At 41.3% G+C, this 16,386-nt stretch overlaps 1 non-coding gene across 1 annotated transcript; it reads right to left on the minus strand.

Annotated features, from left to right (window-relative positions):
* Window positions 1-10,271: 10,271 nt before the first annotated feature.
* Window positions 10,272-10,382, minus strand: LOC150009288 (U6 spliceosomal RNA). Its single transcript, XR_016511489.1, has one exon. It is a non-coding gene; the product is annotated as a U6 spliceosomal RNA (small nuclear RNA).
* Window positions 10,383-16,386: the final 6,004 nt, after the last annotated feature.

Below are 16,386 nucleotides of genomic sequence, written 5' to 3' on the forward strand. Positions count from 1 at the left end.
CAGTTTTGAGGAGGTGCTCAGTCAATGTCAGCTGACTTATTAAATCTATGCATAAATGACTAACATCATGGGTATTTTAAGCTCCCAAACACTTCTTACACCTCCATTCTCATCCTGGTAGCTTTTGTCAAAAAGGGTGCAGACCTTTGTCCCCTGACAAAGCATTGGAAAGAAACAACAGCCCAGCTTTATGAGAATTTCCAAAGACCCAACCATGGAGAAACCCCAACTTTAATAAGCACCCTTAAGTCTTGCTGGAGTCCCTTTGTGAGGAGCCAAGGCTAATTTGGTGCTCTTTGGCCTTCCAATACACTTTCAGTAGAAATAAAAGCGACTTTGATTTCCCCTTGGGCCTATAAATAATTCAGCCCCGCGTGTGTCACTGACTCTCTTTTAACAGGAACCTTACAAAGGTCAGGGCCAAATAAATGTCTCTGCAATGTTTGTGCATAATGTCAAGGAGTATTTTTAGGGCAAATGGTGTGTTCAGGAAAGAGTTGAAGAGAAACAGTGAGGTAATTGTGTTCCAACTCAGATATTCTCAAATAGATTAGCCTGGGTTTCCCTGACAGCCCCCAGAGCCTGCACTGCTGTTCTGTTCTTAAAGTTGAGTGGTGCAGCTAAGCTTTCCCCAAACCCAGAAGTGGTGCCAGAACAGTTTTTCATCCTAGTTGCTTAAGCCTGCAGATTCCAGCAGGACTTTTAAAAAAAAGTTCTTTCTGCATATGAATTAAATGCAATGATTAGCTACCTGGGGAGTGCAATAGACAAGATTGTGGGCTTTAAAGCAAAACAGCCAGACATCTTGGCTCTGTCATTCTCTGACTGTGTGATCTTGGGCAAAGCACCTGAACCTGCTGAGCCTCAGTTTCTCCATCCATAAAGCAGGGATAGTACCAGAACCTACATCATAGGATTATTATGAAAATTAAAGTAAATAATACTACTATAAATTAAGCACCCCTTAAAACTAGATATTCTTTTCAATACATTTTAGGTGGTGAACTCTAGTGCTGTTTCTTCAAATATGCGACCTGGTTTTGAACTGCCAGAAAGTCCTCAAGAAGTTTGGTTCCTGATGCCACTCTCTTGTTTCCCAGTCTGTTGCTTGATATATTCTCATTTATGTCTTCTCTCTCTCTCTCTCTCCCTCCCTCTCTCTCTCTCCCTCTTTATCAACTTTTCATGGGACTTTAAGAGAGAAGAGAGGCATATGAGTGTACTCATTCCTCTACCTTGGTGCTAGATCTTAAAATCTACTATTCAGGGAATCTAAGACCTACATGGGCTGCTCACCTTTGGGTAACCAAATTCCATGCTGAGAAAAAATATCAAGGTCAAGACATTCTTTTTGCAGATGAGGACACTGAGGCTCAGAGAAGCAATGTGACTTCCTTAAGAAAATCTCGGGATGGAGGTGTAGGTAGACATGCTGCATCTCCCTCCAAAACTAAAAAGGAATGCAACTACCTCAAAACTGGATAAAACCAGAAGTTCCAGAAAATCAAGCTGCATGGGAATCTAACAAACAAAGATATAAAGAAGAAATGCTCCTCCAACAGGTAGGAGGGGCAGAACTGGGGCAGAACTGATGCAGTGTGGTGGCAGCAGCAGTGGCAGCAGCAGATGTGGTCAGCCAGCAGAAAGTACAGTCACACATTAAAAAAAATAGAGAGGGACATCTGGGAATTGCACCCAGCACCAGACCATACCACACAGCTCATAGTTCCAGCACCAGAGAAAATGAAGCCTCATTGCTTCTGTCTGTGCAAACCAGTTGAGGTTGGGACAGAGGAAGAAACTGCCAGTCTCTAAGCAGGCTGTTTGTTTAGAGGGCCCCCACGGTCCTGGAACATCCGCAGACCCACCCACGCTGAGAACCACAGCTAGAACAACAGCTAGAGAGGTACCAGTCCATTACAGGAAGTTGGAGAAGTGCCTGAAAAAGAGGCAAGTGCCAAGCAAGCAGCATTGTTCCCTCTCAGAACCCTCACCCACATACAGCACTACAATGTGGTTAAACAGGTTGCCCTGTACTGATGAATACCAAAGGCTTCACCCCTTACAATATAACAGGTGCGATGGCTCTACCTAACACACAAAGGCAAACACAGAAGCCTGTCAAGTTGAGGAGACAGAGAGGTATGGCCAAAACAGGGAATGTATCAAGGTTCCAGTGGGAGAACTAAGTGACAAGGAGATAGCCAACCTAACAGATGCAGAGTTCAAAACAATGATGATAAAGATGCTCATAGACTTGACAGATATGCTTAAGTATGGCAAACACAGAAGGACAGAAGGAAAAGTTATGCTAAGTGAAATAAAGTAAAATCCACAGGAACCCAATGATGAAGGAAAGGAAAATGGGGTTCAAATCAATTATTTGGAACATAAGGAAGAAATAAATAGTCAACCAGTACAAAATGAAGAAACAAGAATTGAAAAAAACAAGGAGAGGCTTAGAAGCCTCTGGGACAACTTTAAATATGCCAACAACCAAATCATAGGAATGCCAGAAGGAGAAGTAGAGCAAGAAACTGAAAACTTATGTGGAAACATAATAAAAGAAAACTTCCCAAATTTAGTGAATGAAATAAACATACAAGTCCAGGAAGCACAGAGAGTACCAAACAAGCTAGACCCACCAGGGACCACACCAAGACACATCATAATTAAAATGCTAAAGATTAAAGATAAAGAGAGAATCTTAAAAGCAGCAAGAAAAAGCAGAGAGTTACCTACAAAGGGGTTCCCATAACACTATCAGCTGATTTCTCAAAAGAAACTTAGCAGGCAAGAAGGGACTGTCATGAAGTATTCAAAGTGATGAAAAGCAAGGACCTACAACCAAAATTACTCTATCCAGTAAAGCTATCATTTAGAATAGAAGGCAGAAAGTGCTTCCCAGACAAGCTAAAGCTAAAGGGGTTCATCATCACCAAGCCATTATTATATGAAATGTTTTTTTAAGTATATTTTATTATGTTGTTACAGTAGTTCAAATTTTTTACCCTTTGCTCCCCTCTGCCCAGTACCCCCATTCACTCCAGCAATCCCACCCCCCTTAGTTCATGTCCATGGGTCACGCATATTAAGTTTTTCGGCTTCACCATTTCCTATATTATTCTTAACTTCCCCCTGTCTATTTTGTACCAACCAATTATGCTTCTTAGTCCTTGTACCATTTCCCCATTTCTCCCCCTCCCACCTCCCAGCTGATAACCTTCCAAATGATCCCCATACCTATGATTCTGTTCCTATTCTGGTTTGCTTAGTTGGATTTTGTTTTTATTTTTTAGAGTCAGTTGTTGATACTTGTGAGTTTGTTGTCATTTTAGTGTTCACAGTTTTGATCTTCTTTTTCTTAAGTAAGTCCCTTTGACATTTCATATAATAATGGCTTGGTGATGATAAACTCCTTTAGCTTTACCTTGTCTGGGTAGCACTTCATCTGCCCTTCCATTCCAAATGATAGCATTGCTGGATAGAGTAATCCTGGTTGCAGGTTGCCTTTCATCGCATTGGATACTGCTTGCCAGTCCCTTCCTGCCTACAAAGTGTCCTCTGAGAAATCAGCTGATAGTCCTATAGGCACCCCCTGTAGGCAACTCTCGGCCTCTCTCTTGCTGCCCCCAGGACTCTGTCTTTATCCTTCACCTTTGCCATCTCAATCATGATGCATCCTGGTGTGGTCCCCTCTGGGTCCAGTTCGCCTGGACCCTCTGTGCTTCCCAGACCTGTATGTTTATCTTCTTCACAAAATTTCAGAAGTTTTCCTCATTTTTTTCAATTCTTGCTTCCTCATTCTGCACTGGTTAATTTTTTTTTTCTTCCTTATGTTCCAAATCATTGATTTGAACCCTGGTTTTCTTCCCTTCACCATTGGTTTTGTGTGGATTTTCCTCCGTTTCACTTAGCATAGCCTTCACTTCTTCTCTTATGCGTTTGCCATACTCCAGCATATCTGTCAAGCCTGTGAGCATCTTTGTCACCAGTGTTTTGAATTCTGCATCTGTTAAGTTATCTATCTCCTCATCTGTTAGGTTGGCCATCTCCCCGTCGCTTAGTTCTCCCTTGGAACCTTGGTCCATTCCCCCTTTTGGGCCATACTTCGCTGTCTCCTCATTCTGACAGGTTCCTGTGTTTGTTTGCCTCCTCATCCCAGGTAGATCTGTCATTCCTGTTACATTGTAAAGGGCGGAGCCTTAGGATTTCATCAGTACAGGGCGACTCGTTTCACCACGTTGTGGCACTGTATGTGGTACAGGGGTCTGAGAGGAAACAATGCCGCCTGCCCAGCACTCGCCCCTTTTCCAGTCACTTCTACCACTTTCCTATGGGACTGGTGCCTCTCTAGCTGCTGCCTTGGCCATCATTCCCAGAGTGGTTGGATCTGCGGATGTTCTAGGGTTGTGGGGGCCCTTTAAACAAGCGTATTCTGCTGAGAGGCTGGCAGTTTCTGCCTCCGCCCCTACCCCCACTGGTCTGCACAGTCAGAAGCAATGAGGTCTGATTTTCCCTGGTTCTGGGACCAGGAGCTGTGCTGTCTGGTCTGGAGCTGGGAACGCTTTCCAGGTGTTCCTCCTGACTTTTTAAAATGTGTGACTGCGCTTTCTGTCCGCCTGCTGCTGCTGCCACTGATGCCGCCACCACACTGCATCCTCTCTGCCCCGGCTCTGCCCCTCCTACCTGTCTGGATGAGTATTTCCTCTTTGTATCTTTGTTTGCTATGCTTCCATGCAGTTTGATTTTCTGGAACTTCTAGTTGTTTCTAGTTTTGAGGTAGTTGTATTCCTTTTTAGTTGTGGAAGGAGACACAGAGTGTCTGTCTACACTTCCATCTTAGCCAGAAGTCCTATTATATAAAATGTTAAAGGGACTTATTTAAGAAAAAGGAGAGCAAAACTATGAACACTAAAATGACAACAAACTCACAACTAACAACAACTGAATTTAAAAAATAAAAACAAAATCCAACTAAGCAAACCAGACTAGGAACAGAATCATAGGTATGGGGATTATCTGGAGGGTTATCATCAGGGAGGAGGAACAGGGAGAAATGGGGAAATGGTGCAGGGATTAAGAAGCATAATTTGTTGATACAAAATAGACATGGGGAGTTAAGAATAGTATAGGAAAGGGTAAGGCAAAGAACTTATATGCACGACCCATGGACATGAACTAAGGGGGGTTGGATTGCTGGAGACAAGGGAGGGCTGGGTGGAGGGGAGCAAATGGAAAAAGAACTGGAACAACTGTAACAGCATAATCAATAAAATATACTTATAAAATAAAAGAAAGAAAGAAAATGAAGCTAGTGCAATGGTTCTTAACCTGGGGTCCACATACTCTCGTGGTGTTTTGATAGATTTAAACAGTCCATAAATTTGAATGGGAAATAATTAGGAAAACACTTTTAATAACCTACAGCTGAAAGTTTTCATTTCCTTACTTTATTGTGACTTTGTCACCAGGGATATTTTCCCATCACATCGCAATTGTTATAGACATCACAAAATATTATTTGTGTTCAACACAACCCTCAAATATGGATAATATTAGCTCTGCCAATAGATCTAGTGATATAGTGCACTAATAACAATGTGTGCTATCATATTAAAATTTGTATTTTTTAATATCTTGCCAACAATAAAATCAAGTTCTTTGTAATTCTAATTATTTTGTTTTGTGTATTTAAAGGTTTTTTTTTTTTTTTTGAGGAGAGATCTATGTCTTTACCCAACTTTGCTTTGACCTGCACACTGAAAAATGTTAAGACAGCCAGGAAATGGCAAGCTGCCATCCAAATGTGTCTTCCAGAAACTTTGAACACAAGGCACCTCCCTAGGGCAGGAACCTTCAGGCACACCATGCCTTGTCTATGCTACACATACAATCTCCCACTCTTCCTTCATGTTATTATTCACATCAATGGGGAAAAGAAGGAAACGTGGAGGAGGGGAATGAGGAAGAGGAGGAAAACAACATGAACTCCAATGGTAGGCCCTATCATTGACCTTGCTCTTTCATATGACTTAGTTCACAACAACCCCGTCTAGTAAGTAGAGGACTAGAGAAGCCAAGGGTTTTCTTTAAAGCCATACAGGTACAGAAGAGTAGATCCAGTCTGTTAAATCCTAGGCTACTTGTCCACACTGCCCCATGCCCCCTGTCCCTAACAGCAATGCCCATCTTTACAAGCCCGTGTGGTCTCTTCCCATAGCCCCTTAGCAGCCACCCTCCCAATATGTAATCACACCTAAACTGTCTTACCTTTATCTTTATCCAAGATAGTTTATACTGTGTAGTTCTCATTGTTTCAAAACTAGGCAGAAGTTTTTTGAAGAAGTCTTAAGTCAAAAGCATCTGTCTATGGGACTTGAGCAGAAGACTCCTTTGCTGATTGGTGAGTGAATCAGTTAAGATGATCTAGGATATGTTGCAGTAACAAATGATCCCAAAAGCTCAGTGACTTGACAATAATAAATCTTTGTGTCTCTCTCATCTAACATGTCCATCAGAGCCAGCCATGGCTGTGCTCCATGTCTGTTGTCTCTGGGACCTGGAACAGCCACAATCTGAAACATTGTTTTGACAGAGGGGAGAGGACATGGCTCTTAAATCTGCTGCTTGGAAATGACTCATGTCACTTCTGCTCACACTTGATTGATTGACCAAATTAAGTCAAAAGTATGATGTCATTGAAGGAGGAAGCAGCATTTGCCTTCAGGGAATGGGAATGGATATTCCAATAAATAATTCAACTAGTGAGGGAAAGGTGTGCAGCCTTTTGACTACAATCTCTAAATGCCTGCAGGTTTGACCCCTGATGCATCAATCACATATTTACAAGAGTGACCCTTGTTCCTTTCATTTGTATGCATCAGAATCTTAATAACTCTTATAATGATAATTACCTTTTAAAATTATTGAAAAGGTGCCACTTTAGAGAGTGTGTTTAGAGAAGAAACTACTTTCCCTGTTCCCTGCAGTTCTAGTGGTGCCTTCAAGACTCAGACACTGCTTGGTCATATGCTCCATTATCACAACAGCCAAGGGCACATGATGGGTTTTCAACCCAGACAGAGCCAGTTGCTCTGAAATGCTGTGGATGAATGAAGACCATGCCTGCTCAGCCAAAGCAAGGCAGCTAACAATTCCTAAACCCTGTTCTCTAATGAATGGACTGCACTGGGCTAATCTTTGTCCCATCTGAATTTAACCTCCATGAGGAGAGAGAATGCTGATGGGGCAAGATGGATTAGCAGGAGGAGCTGAAGAGCTGTGTCACCAAAATAGTTTCCTTCTTCCCCCTTGATTAATGAAAAGGAGGCCAGCTCACTTTTATCTCAGACAGGTCATGTTGGACAAATGTAAATGATGTCAACAGGTGATGAATTTTCTCATACATTCATTCACTGAACTGTGCCAGATCAATCAAGCCCTGTGGAAGGTGGGTGGGAGAACTGCAGGAACAATGCCCATATAGTAAACTTGCTGAGACAACACCATGTAATGGAATGGTCGGGAAGCATGATGGTATAGTGTGTGTACGTGCACGCATGTGTGTGTGCGTTAAGCTCATACATAATTTTTTTTATTATTTTTTGGTTTTGCTAATTTTTCCAAACGTTTTATTGTAAAGGTTTTAAAATACACAGCAACATTGACTCATTAACATTTTACTCAACTTGATGTATTATATAACTCTTCTCCACTCATTCTTCATCCACCTATTAATCCATCTTACTTTTAGTTCATCTCAAAGTCAACTTCATACATCAGCATACTTCTTCCTAAGTACTTCAACATGATTGCCATTAACTAGAGTTCAATATTTATTCATTGACTTTTTTTATACAGTTCACATATATTGAAATACATACTTTTTAAGTGTATATTCACTAGATTTTGACAAATGCATGTATCACTATAATTCAAACCCCTGTGAAGATGCAAAATATTATTACCATGCCTGAAAGTGTCCTCACTCCCTTCCCAGCCAAACGCTGCCTTCATTGCGGGTTAATTTTGCTTGTTCTAGAATTTCAAATAAATAGATGTATGCTATATGTGCTTTTTTGTATCTGGCTTGTTCTGCTCAGCACAGAGCTTCTGAGATTTATTTATTTTTTGTGCATGTCCCAGAAATTCATTCCCTTCCATTGCTGAGTTATATTTTATTGAATAAATATCTGTTTAATTCACTATCTACAGGAGACTTTTAGAATTAAGCACTGAGTTTTAAAGAATATATATTGATTGTTTTTATAATTTGTTGACATCTACAAATTGGGAGATTTCACATAAAAATCTAGATTCCTGTTTCCTTTTGAGAATCTGAAGACTGGGCAACACTGGGCTAACCTTTCAACAATGGTCTGGGCTGAGGGACACCTACCAACCTCGGATATGGCATGTGCTCTCATCACTTCCTGTTGTATACCATCTGGACAACTTCATTAATTTATGCCACCTGCTTGTCCCTTGACTCCTGTTAATAGTGACCAAGTGCTCAAAAGTAATTATAGAATGAATTAATGAAGAAATAAATAAGTTTAAAAAGTGGGATTTTATTGGCTATTTTGTGCCAGCGGTCCTGCATTACAGAATATATAAGAGTCCTAGCTTTGGAATCAGTTACACCTGATATTTTTGTGTGTGTTATCTCATAAATTCCATTTCCATTCACTTCCTTCTTATGTAATATGGGAACAAAAATGTTAGTTTATCAGTTGCTGGGAGGATCAATAAAAATAATCTATTTAAATTGCCTAGCACCACTAGAAGGGTAGTTATAATCATTGATATCTCCATTATTATCATCACATGGTTCTCCACAAGAGAGGAGGTAAATTCATATTTTATTTTATCTTCCCAATGTGGCAATATGAAACTACTGAATCCTAAGGGAATATGAATTCACCTAATAGTGAAGAGGAATTTCCTGATCCTTATGCCTTTCTTTCTAATGTTACCATCTCAAGCATGAGTTTTGTCCCATATAGAACCATCACAGAAGTCTAGAATCTTGTCAACTGAGCAGGTACTTCCTTTCTTGTGTTTTGGGGGACTTGGGACAAAGGGCATTGGAGGGCTCTAAAGACCAAATATAGAATCCAAATGGTAGAGAATTACAGAAGACAAAATCCAGAAACAGACCCAAATACATACATGATGTTAATATATGATGGCATTGCATGCATATCAGTGGGAGAAAGACAGATTGCTCCATAAATGGTAACAACTGGGGCACCATCTGGAGAGACAGAAAGTTGAATCCTTATTTCACACCTTGCACTCAAACAAATTCCAGATGGACCCAAGATTTAAACATGAAATAATAGAACCATTAAAACACTAAAAAAAAAAAAAAAGTAGGAAATTTTATTATAAAATCTTGATGAAGAGCAAACATTAGGATGACCTAAAATGCAGAATCCCTATATTAAATAAAGGAATATTTAAACAATAAGCAATTTCTGCCTTTAAAAACCACAAGTTTAAAAAGATACACTGGGAAAAATATTTATACAAACCTAAAGAAAAGGTCATTTTTTTAAAATAAGGAAGTCCTATAAATCAATAAGACCAATAACTCAATAGAAAAATGACCAAGTGTTCTTCATTTATAAAGAAAATATGAATGGCTCTTAAATGTAACATATAATATGCTCATGCACATTATTTATAAGATAAATGTAAATTAAAAGTATAATACCACATTTTAAAATTTATATTTAGCCAAAATTAAAATGTTTGATAATAATTAAAGTTGTGGGGCAGTCATCTTTAGCTGAATAAATATCTCTCATAATTGCTGATGGGAAGATAAACTGATAAACTATGAAGAGAAATTTGGCACAAACTTTTTAAAATTGATACATGTAATATTGCAAAATGATTACCATAATAAGGTTAATTACCATATCCATCACTTCAAATAATTATAATTGTGTGTGTGTGTGTGTGTGTGTGTGTGGCAAAAACATTTAAGATCTATCTACTTTAAGACAGGAAGATGTTGAGAAGAACTATATGCACAACCAATGGGCATGAACTAAGGGAGGGGGACAACTGGAGGGAGGGGGGAGTCACTGGGTGGGGGGGAACAAAGGGGAAAAAACTGAGACAACTGTAACAGCATAATCAATAAAGCATATTTTAAAAAATCTATCTACTCTATTAGCAACTTTAAAGCATACAATATATTATTGTAAACTACAGTCACCATGTTGTACGTTAGATCTGAAAAATGTGTTCATCTTTTTTTTAATATGGAATGTTTCACAAATTTGTGTGTCACCCCTGCACAGGGGTCATGCTAACTAATCTTCTCTGTATCATTTCAGTTTTAATACATGTGCTGCCAAAGAAAGCAGAGAACTTGTTCACCTTAAAACTGGAAGTCTGTACCATTTGACCAACACTTCCTCATTTCCCCCACCCTCCCCCAGCTTCTGGAAACAACTATGTTTCTGTGACTATGGCTTCTTCTTTAATTTCACATATAAGTGAGATCCTATGGTATTAATCTTCTTGTCTAATTTATTTCACCTGACATAATACACTTAAGTTCCATCCATGTTGTCACAAATAGCAAGGTTTCCTTCTTTTGTGGTTGAATAATATTCATTTGTATATATATCACATTTTCTTTTTCTTTATTCGTCCATTTACCAATAGACACTAAGGTTGTTGCCATGTGTTGGCTATTGTAAATAATGCTACAATGAACATGTGAATTCAGATATTTCTTCAATATAGTGATTTTATTTCCTTCAGCTATTTACTTGTAAGTGGGATTGCTGGATTGTATAGTGGTTATACTTTTAATTTTTTGAAACTCCTCCATATTGTTTTCCATAGTAACTGCACCAGTTTACTTTCCCACTGACAGTGGCTCAATCTTAAAATTTAATATGCGCATACTATGTGACCCAGCAATTCCACTAGAAAAAGTTATCCTACAGTCATACTTGAATTTGTTTAAAATGTTGTAAATACAAAGATTACTTGCAGTATTACTTGCAACAGTGAAACAACGCAGATAACCTTATAAGTAAGTGGTTAGTAAGATAGGTTATGGTACATCCTTAAAATGGAATACTGCTTTCATAGCAATATAGAACAGTCTCCAAGATATGTTTTTTAAATTGACCAGGGAATTGGGGGTAGGCACAGAATGGTATGTACAGTAAGCTGGTATTACGACAGGGGATGCGGAGAGAGGAATAGAGTGTAAATGCATAGAATATATAGGGAAGGACATACAAGAAACCAATACTAATAATTCACTCTGGAGAAGAAAACTGCACTGCTGAAGATGTAGAGCCTTTAAAATGTTATACTGTGTGCACGTATTACCTATGCCTTTTTTTTAAGGTAGTGCAATTGCCATTTCTGGGCCATTTAAACAGGGATAACTATTTTAGCAGACTATTATAGGGAATACTTAAGCATCATTAGAATTGTTCCCTGGCTGGTTTGGCTCAGTGGATTGAGCGTCGGCCTGCGAGCTAAGTGTCGCTGGTTCGATCTTCCAGTCAGGGCACATCAGAGAAGGAAACTCTGACTCCAAAAAACCTCCGCTGCCTTGCGGCATACCTCTTCAGGGGAAAGGCTAAGGGAGTAAACCCCGACAGAAAATCCGGAGCCGGAGTCCCTAAGGCAGTTTGACGTTGTAGTCAACACCGGCAACTCCTGCGGCGCACCTGAAGCCAAGCTGTATTGACTCCGTCTTTCCCTTGGACCCTTCAGCTGCGAAGAGAGGGGGGGGTCTGCTGCATGGGCAACAGCAGACCCTCCATATCACCCTGCCCAGGCTCTGTAGCTTCAGCTTCACTGGAGAGGACACTCCAGCGTCATCGCAAGATGTCGATTCAACACGGGAGGAGACAGATACCGTGTCACTCCCGAGTCGGACTGCACAGCCATTCTCGGCGGTGCAGATAGACTCTTAAGAAGCTACACCATCGTCTCTCGAGACGGACGGCTGCCGACGACGACGACGACATTAGAATTGTTCAAATAGATTCTTTTAAACTCAGGAATTCTAGAAATTTTCTAAAATCCATCAACACTAGCACATTTCATTGCATTCAAGATGACAAAAGTATTTCTATTATATTTGTAGGTGTATGACATGCGTTTGAACTTTCAGTCCCAAGTTTATTGGCATACGACAGAAGGAAGGCTCTTTGAGTCACCCAGCCTCCTATCATGGCCTTTGGAACAGCACTATATGACCACCCAACTCCCAGGGGCCATCACACACACAAGAAAGAAGAACAGAATATGGTTCTTAACATAAATAGAATTTGGAGCTATTTTCAAAGTTAGAACACATTTAAATCATAACGTGAAGACATTTTTAGCTTCCAAATGGCAACTGACATTTGAGGGTTTACTATTTGCCAAGTCTTTACATGCATTATCTCTTCTAATCCTCACCATGACTATGTGAGGTGGCTCCTGTCATTATTTCCATTCACGGGTGAGAAAACTGAGACTCTGGAATGTTCGTCCAAGTTCACAATGAGAGACTCAAAGCCAGGCAGTCTGACTCCAGAAAGCTTCTCCTTTGTCCACGCTACACTACTTTTCAAATCACAAAGCATTATCTCTGACCTGCCACTCATGCTCCACAGATGTGAATTATATTTCTTTTGCTGTGCTTTCTTCTAAAACAAAAGATAATGTGATAGACAGAATAATGACCTCCCAAAGATCTCCACATCCTAATTCTTAGACTCTGAATATGTTATGTTACATGGCCAAGAGGAATACAGATGGAATTAAAGTTGCTAAATTACGGGGGGGATTGTCCTGAATTATCAAGGTGAGCCCAGTGTAATTACAATGGCTGTTAAAGTGGACAAAGATACAGAATAGGAGATCAGGGTGATGTGACAGGAGAAAGACACAAATGCCCATTGCCAGATTTGAAGATGGAGGAAGAGGCCATAAGCCAAGGAATGCAGCTGGCCTCTAGAGGAAAAGGCCAAAAAAAAGGGGGGGGGGCAAATTCTTCCCTAGTTCCTCCAGAAGTGAAGCAGCCCTGCTAAAACCTTGATTTTAGCCCACTGAGACCTCTTCAAACTTCTTTTTTTTTAAGATTTTATTTATTTATTTTTAGAGAAAGGGGAAGAAAGGGAGAAAGAGAGGGAGAGAAACACCAATGTGTGGTTGCCTCTCACACCCCTGCCATTGGGGACCTGGCCTGCAAACCAGACATGTGCCCTGACTAGGAATTGAACCAGCAACCTTTTGGTTTGCAGGTCATCACTCAATCCACTGAGCCACTCCAGCCAGGGCTCTTCAAACTTCTGACCCTCAGAAGTGCATGATAATAAATTTGTGTTTTTCTCCACTAAGTTTATGGTAATTAGTTACACAAGCCATAGAAATCTAAACAGGTAATGAGAAGTGCTATAGAGAAAAAAGTGGGGAGCTCTGAAAAGATCATGGGTGACTTAATAGACATCTCTGTAAATAAGAGAAATGATTATATAATAGTTACCATCTCCATAAAGAATAGACAGGAAGTTGAGTTTGAATTCATTAAGAACTTGAGGTTGGACAAAAGGTCTAGCTAGATATGTGTTGTCTAACAGAACTTTCTGGAATGACGGGAATGCTCTATTGTACATCAGCACTGTTCAATGCTGTGGCTACTGACCACTTAAAATGTGGTTACTCTCTCATCTTCACCGTCACCTGGAACACAGTAGGTCCTTCATACAAGTGTTTGAATAGAACTGATCCTATTTAAGTCTGAATAACGTTAAATGTTTAATGTTGTATGTGTTATTTTAGGTATTAACTGTGCTGAGAATAAGTGTGCTGCTGGGAAAGACATTGTCCTGGAGCTAAAAGAGGGTGAATCCCATGGGGCTGGGCAATTCAAAGACACCTAGAAATTCTCCTTCTCCTCTTACACCAGTCCCACTCCAAAAGTTACCTCTCCCACACACCCTTACCTGTAATATCTACAACAGCAAAAACAACAAATTTTATTCCACAGTTAGCAAAGATCATTGAACTCCTATTACATGCCAGACATTTTACTAGGAGCTGTGGATGCAGAGAGATTAAACGTTTTCTTGCAGAGAGAGATTAGAGTTCATTTGGGCTGCTACGACAAAATACCATAGACTGGGTGGCTTAGGCAAGAAACATTTGTTTCTCACAGTTTTGGAAGCTGGGAAGTCCAAGATCAAGGGGCCAACAGATCCAGTGTCTCGTGAGGGACTCCTTGTTTGCACACAACCTTTTTCTTGCTTGTCCTCACCTGGTGGAGAAAGCAGGAGCTAGATCTCTTCCTCATTTTATAAAGTCACTAATCCCACCATGGAGCTCCACCTTTATGACCTAATCACCTCCCAAAATGCCCATCTCCCAACTAGTGCTTCAGTATGAGAGGCTGGGGAGGAGGACACAAGCATTTAGGCCCCAGCACAGGTAACCACTGCCTTTAGCAAACTCATAGCCTCATGCAGATGAGCAAGACCTCCCACCCTTCTGATGCAGAGAGTAGGTTAAAAGGTGTCCAAAGTTCCTGCTTTGTCACTCATGGGGAAACAGTGTCATGGAGGGGAGAGCCCAGGCTCCCTATTTTCAAATCCATGTTTCCGTCTGACACAGCTTCCCTCTCTGCCTCGCCTCTGAGCCAGTCACTAAGAGGAATGGACTTATTAGGGCCACAGTACTTTTGACCAGATCCACAGATCACTGCCAATCTTAGCTCAGTGTTCTGATGAGCATGGGCCCCTCACTCACTCCACAAAGCCTCTGAAAGTTAATTCAGGGCAGATGGGAACTGGTTAGCCTTCAGTCATTTTCAATCTTGGAACCTCCAAAAATAGCTGAATTCTAATGCATATTTCAGGTTAGGCTTGTTTATTTTCCCTCTCTCCTGAGCCAGAGCTAATTTCCCCAGAGGGGGAAGGAAAGCAAAGGCTGCTACCAGAAAAAGAAAAAGAAAATGATCAGCTTCAGTTTCTCCCTTGATTGCCTGTGGGGTGATGCCTCCTGTCTTCACATCTCAGTGCTCTCAGAGGTCTGTAGAGCAGGGCCTTTCTTCTCTGTGGACAAGATGTTCAAATATATCCAACACCGAAGTCCAGCAGATGCCTGATTCTGGACACAGAATTCCAGGTCCTCTCAGCTTGCAAGGGGTGAAGCAGGAGCCAGCAGCTGGGTGCCAATCTTGGTCCTTTCTCAATAGCCAAGCGGGGGGGGTGGGGGGGGGGAATGACTGTGGTTTAAACTCCAAGTGAGGAAGGACCCTGGTGGACCTGGTGTCTGCAGAGCTAAGGCCAAGAGTGGAGTGATGCTGGGTTGGTCTTCAGAACAGTATTAGCAGGAAAATCTATGATTTAGATGTACTACTATCACAGGAGCTCAACTATATTCAACCAGAATGGAAAATGGTGAAAACATGAACAGAAACACTTGAATTCTGCATCCAATGTTGCTAGCAATTTGCAAATCACCTTAGGCTGAAAGAGTTGTAGGTCCAGACATCCTTCTGCTAACAGAGCAGAAGGGTAAGGATGGCCCTGCACATACCCCCAGGTCCTTTCTGCCTGAGGCCTTTTATGGCTCTGCTAGAAACCTCATTCTCCTTGGGTGTGAAAGAGGTGCATGACTTCAGGTCCTCAAAAGTGAGATGCGAAACAGGATGGTGGCAGAGGATGTGGCAGTGATCCTCACCTTTGTGTCATAGAGACCTGGGTAGGGGGCAGTCTCAGACACCGTCTCCCAATGGCACAGAATCAAAGTGCTAAAGCTCAACATCCAGAACATTTCATAAAGAAAGGGATTCAGATATTATGGGGACTTCCAGCCAACATGGAGGCTTAGACTGACACGCTCAGTCTCCCTCTACAACTATAAAGGAATACAACTACCTCACAACAAAAGATAACTAGAAATTCCAGAAAATAAATCTACATGAAGCCCAACATATGAAGTTATAAACTAGCGGTGCTCGTCGGATGGGTAGGAGGGGTGAGAACCCAGGCGGCGCTGTTTGCAGTAGCACCAGGGACAGTGGCAGGGAGAGCAATCCCGGCTGCAGTCGAGCCCCGGCAGCTCGTGCCCCCAACGCTGGGAAAGGCAGCCCCCACATTGCCTTGGACAGCAAGGCCCAGAGGGTGGGAGGACAGATCCAGTCTCCCAGTGGAGAATAATGGCAGGAATCCATCTTGGACCCCCGCTCCCACACAAAGCACCACAGCGCCACAATAAAGGTTGCAGATCGCCGCTGGTCCCGGGGTTGTGACGAGTACATGGGCTCCACCCCCTATAGCCGGCCCAAGAAGCAAAGCAAAACACAAATCTGTCAAAATGAGGCAGACAACTATAGAAATCCCTGCAACG

Source organism: Furipterus horrens, unplaced genomic scaffold (assembly GCF_987537825.1).
Source record: "Furipterus horrens unplaced genomic scaffold, mFurHor1.1.pri manual_scaffold_5, whole genome shotgun sequence".
Taxonomy (NCBI): Eukaryota; Metazoa; Chordata; class Mammalia; order Chiroptera; family Furipteridae; genus Furipterus; species Furipterus horrens.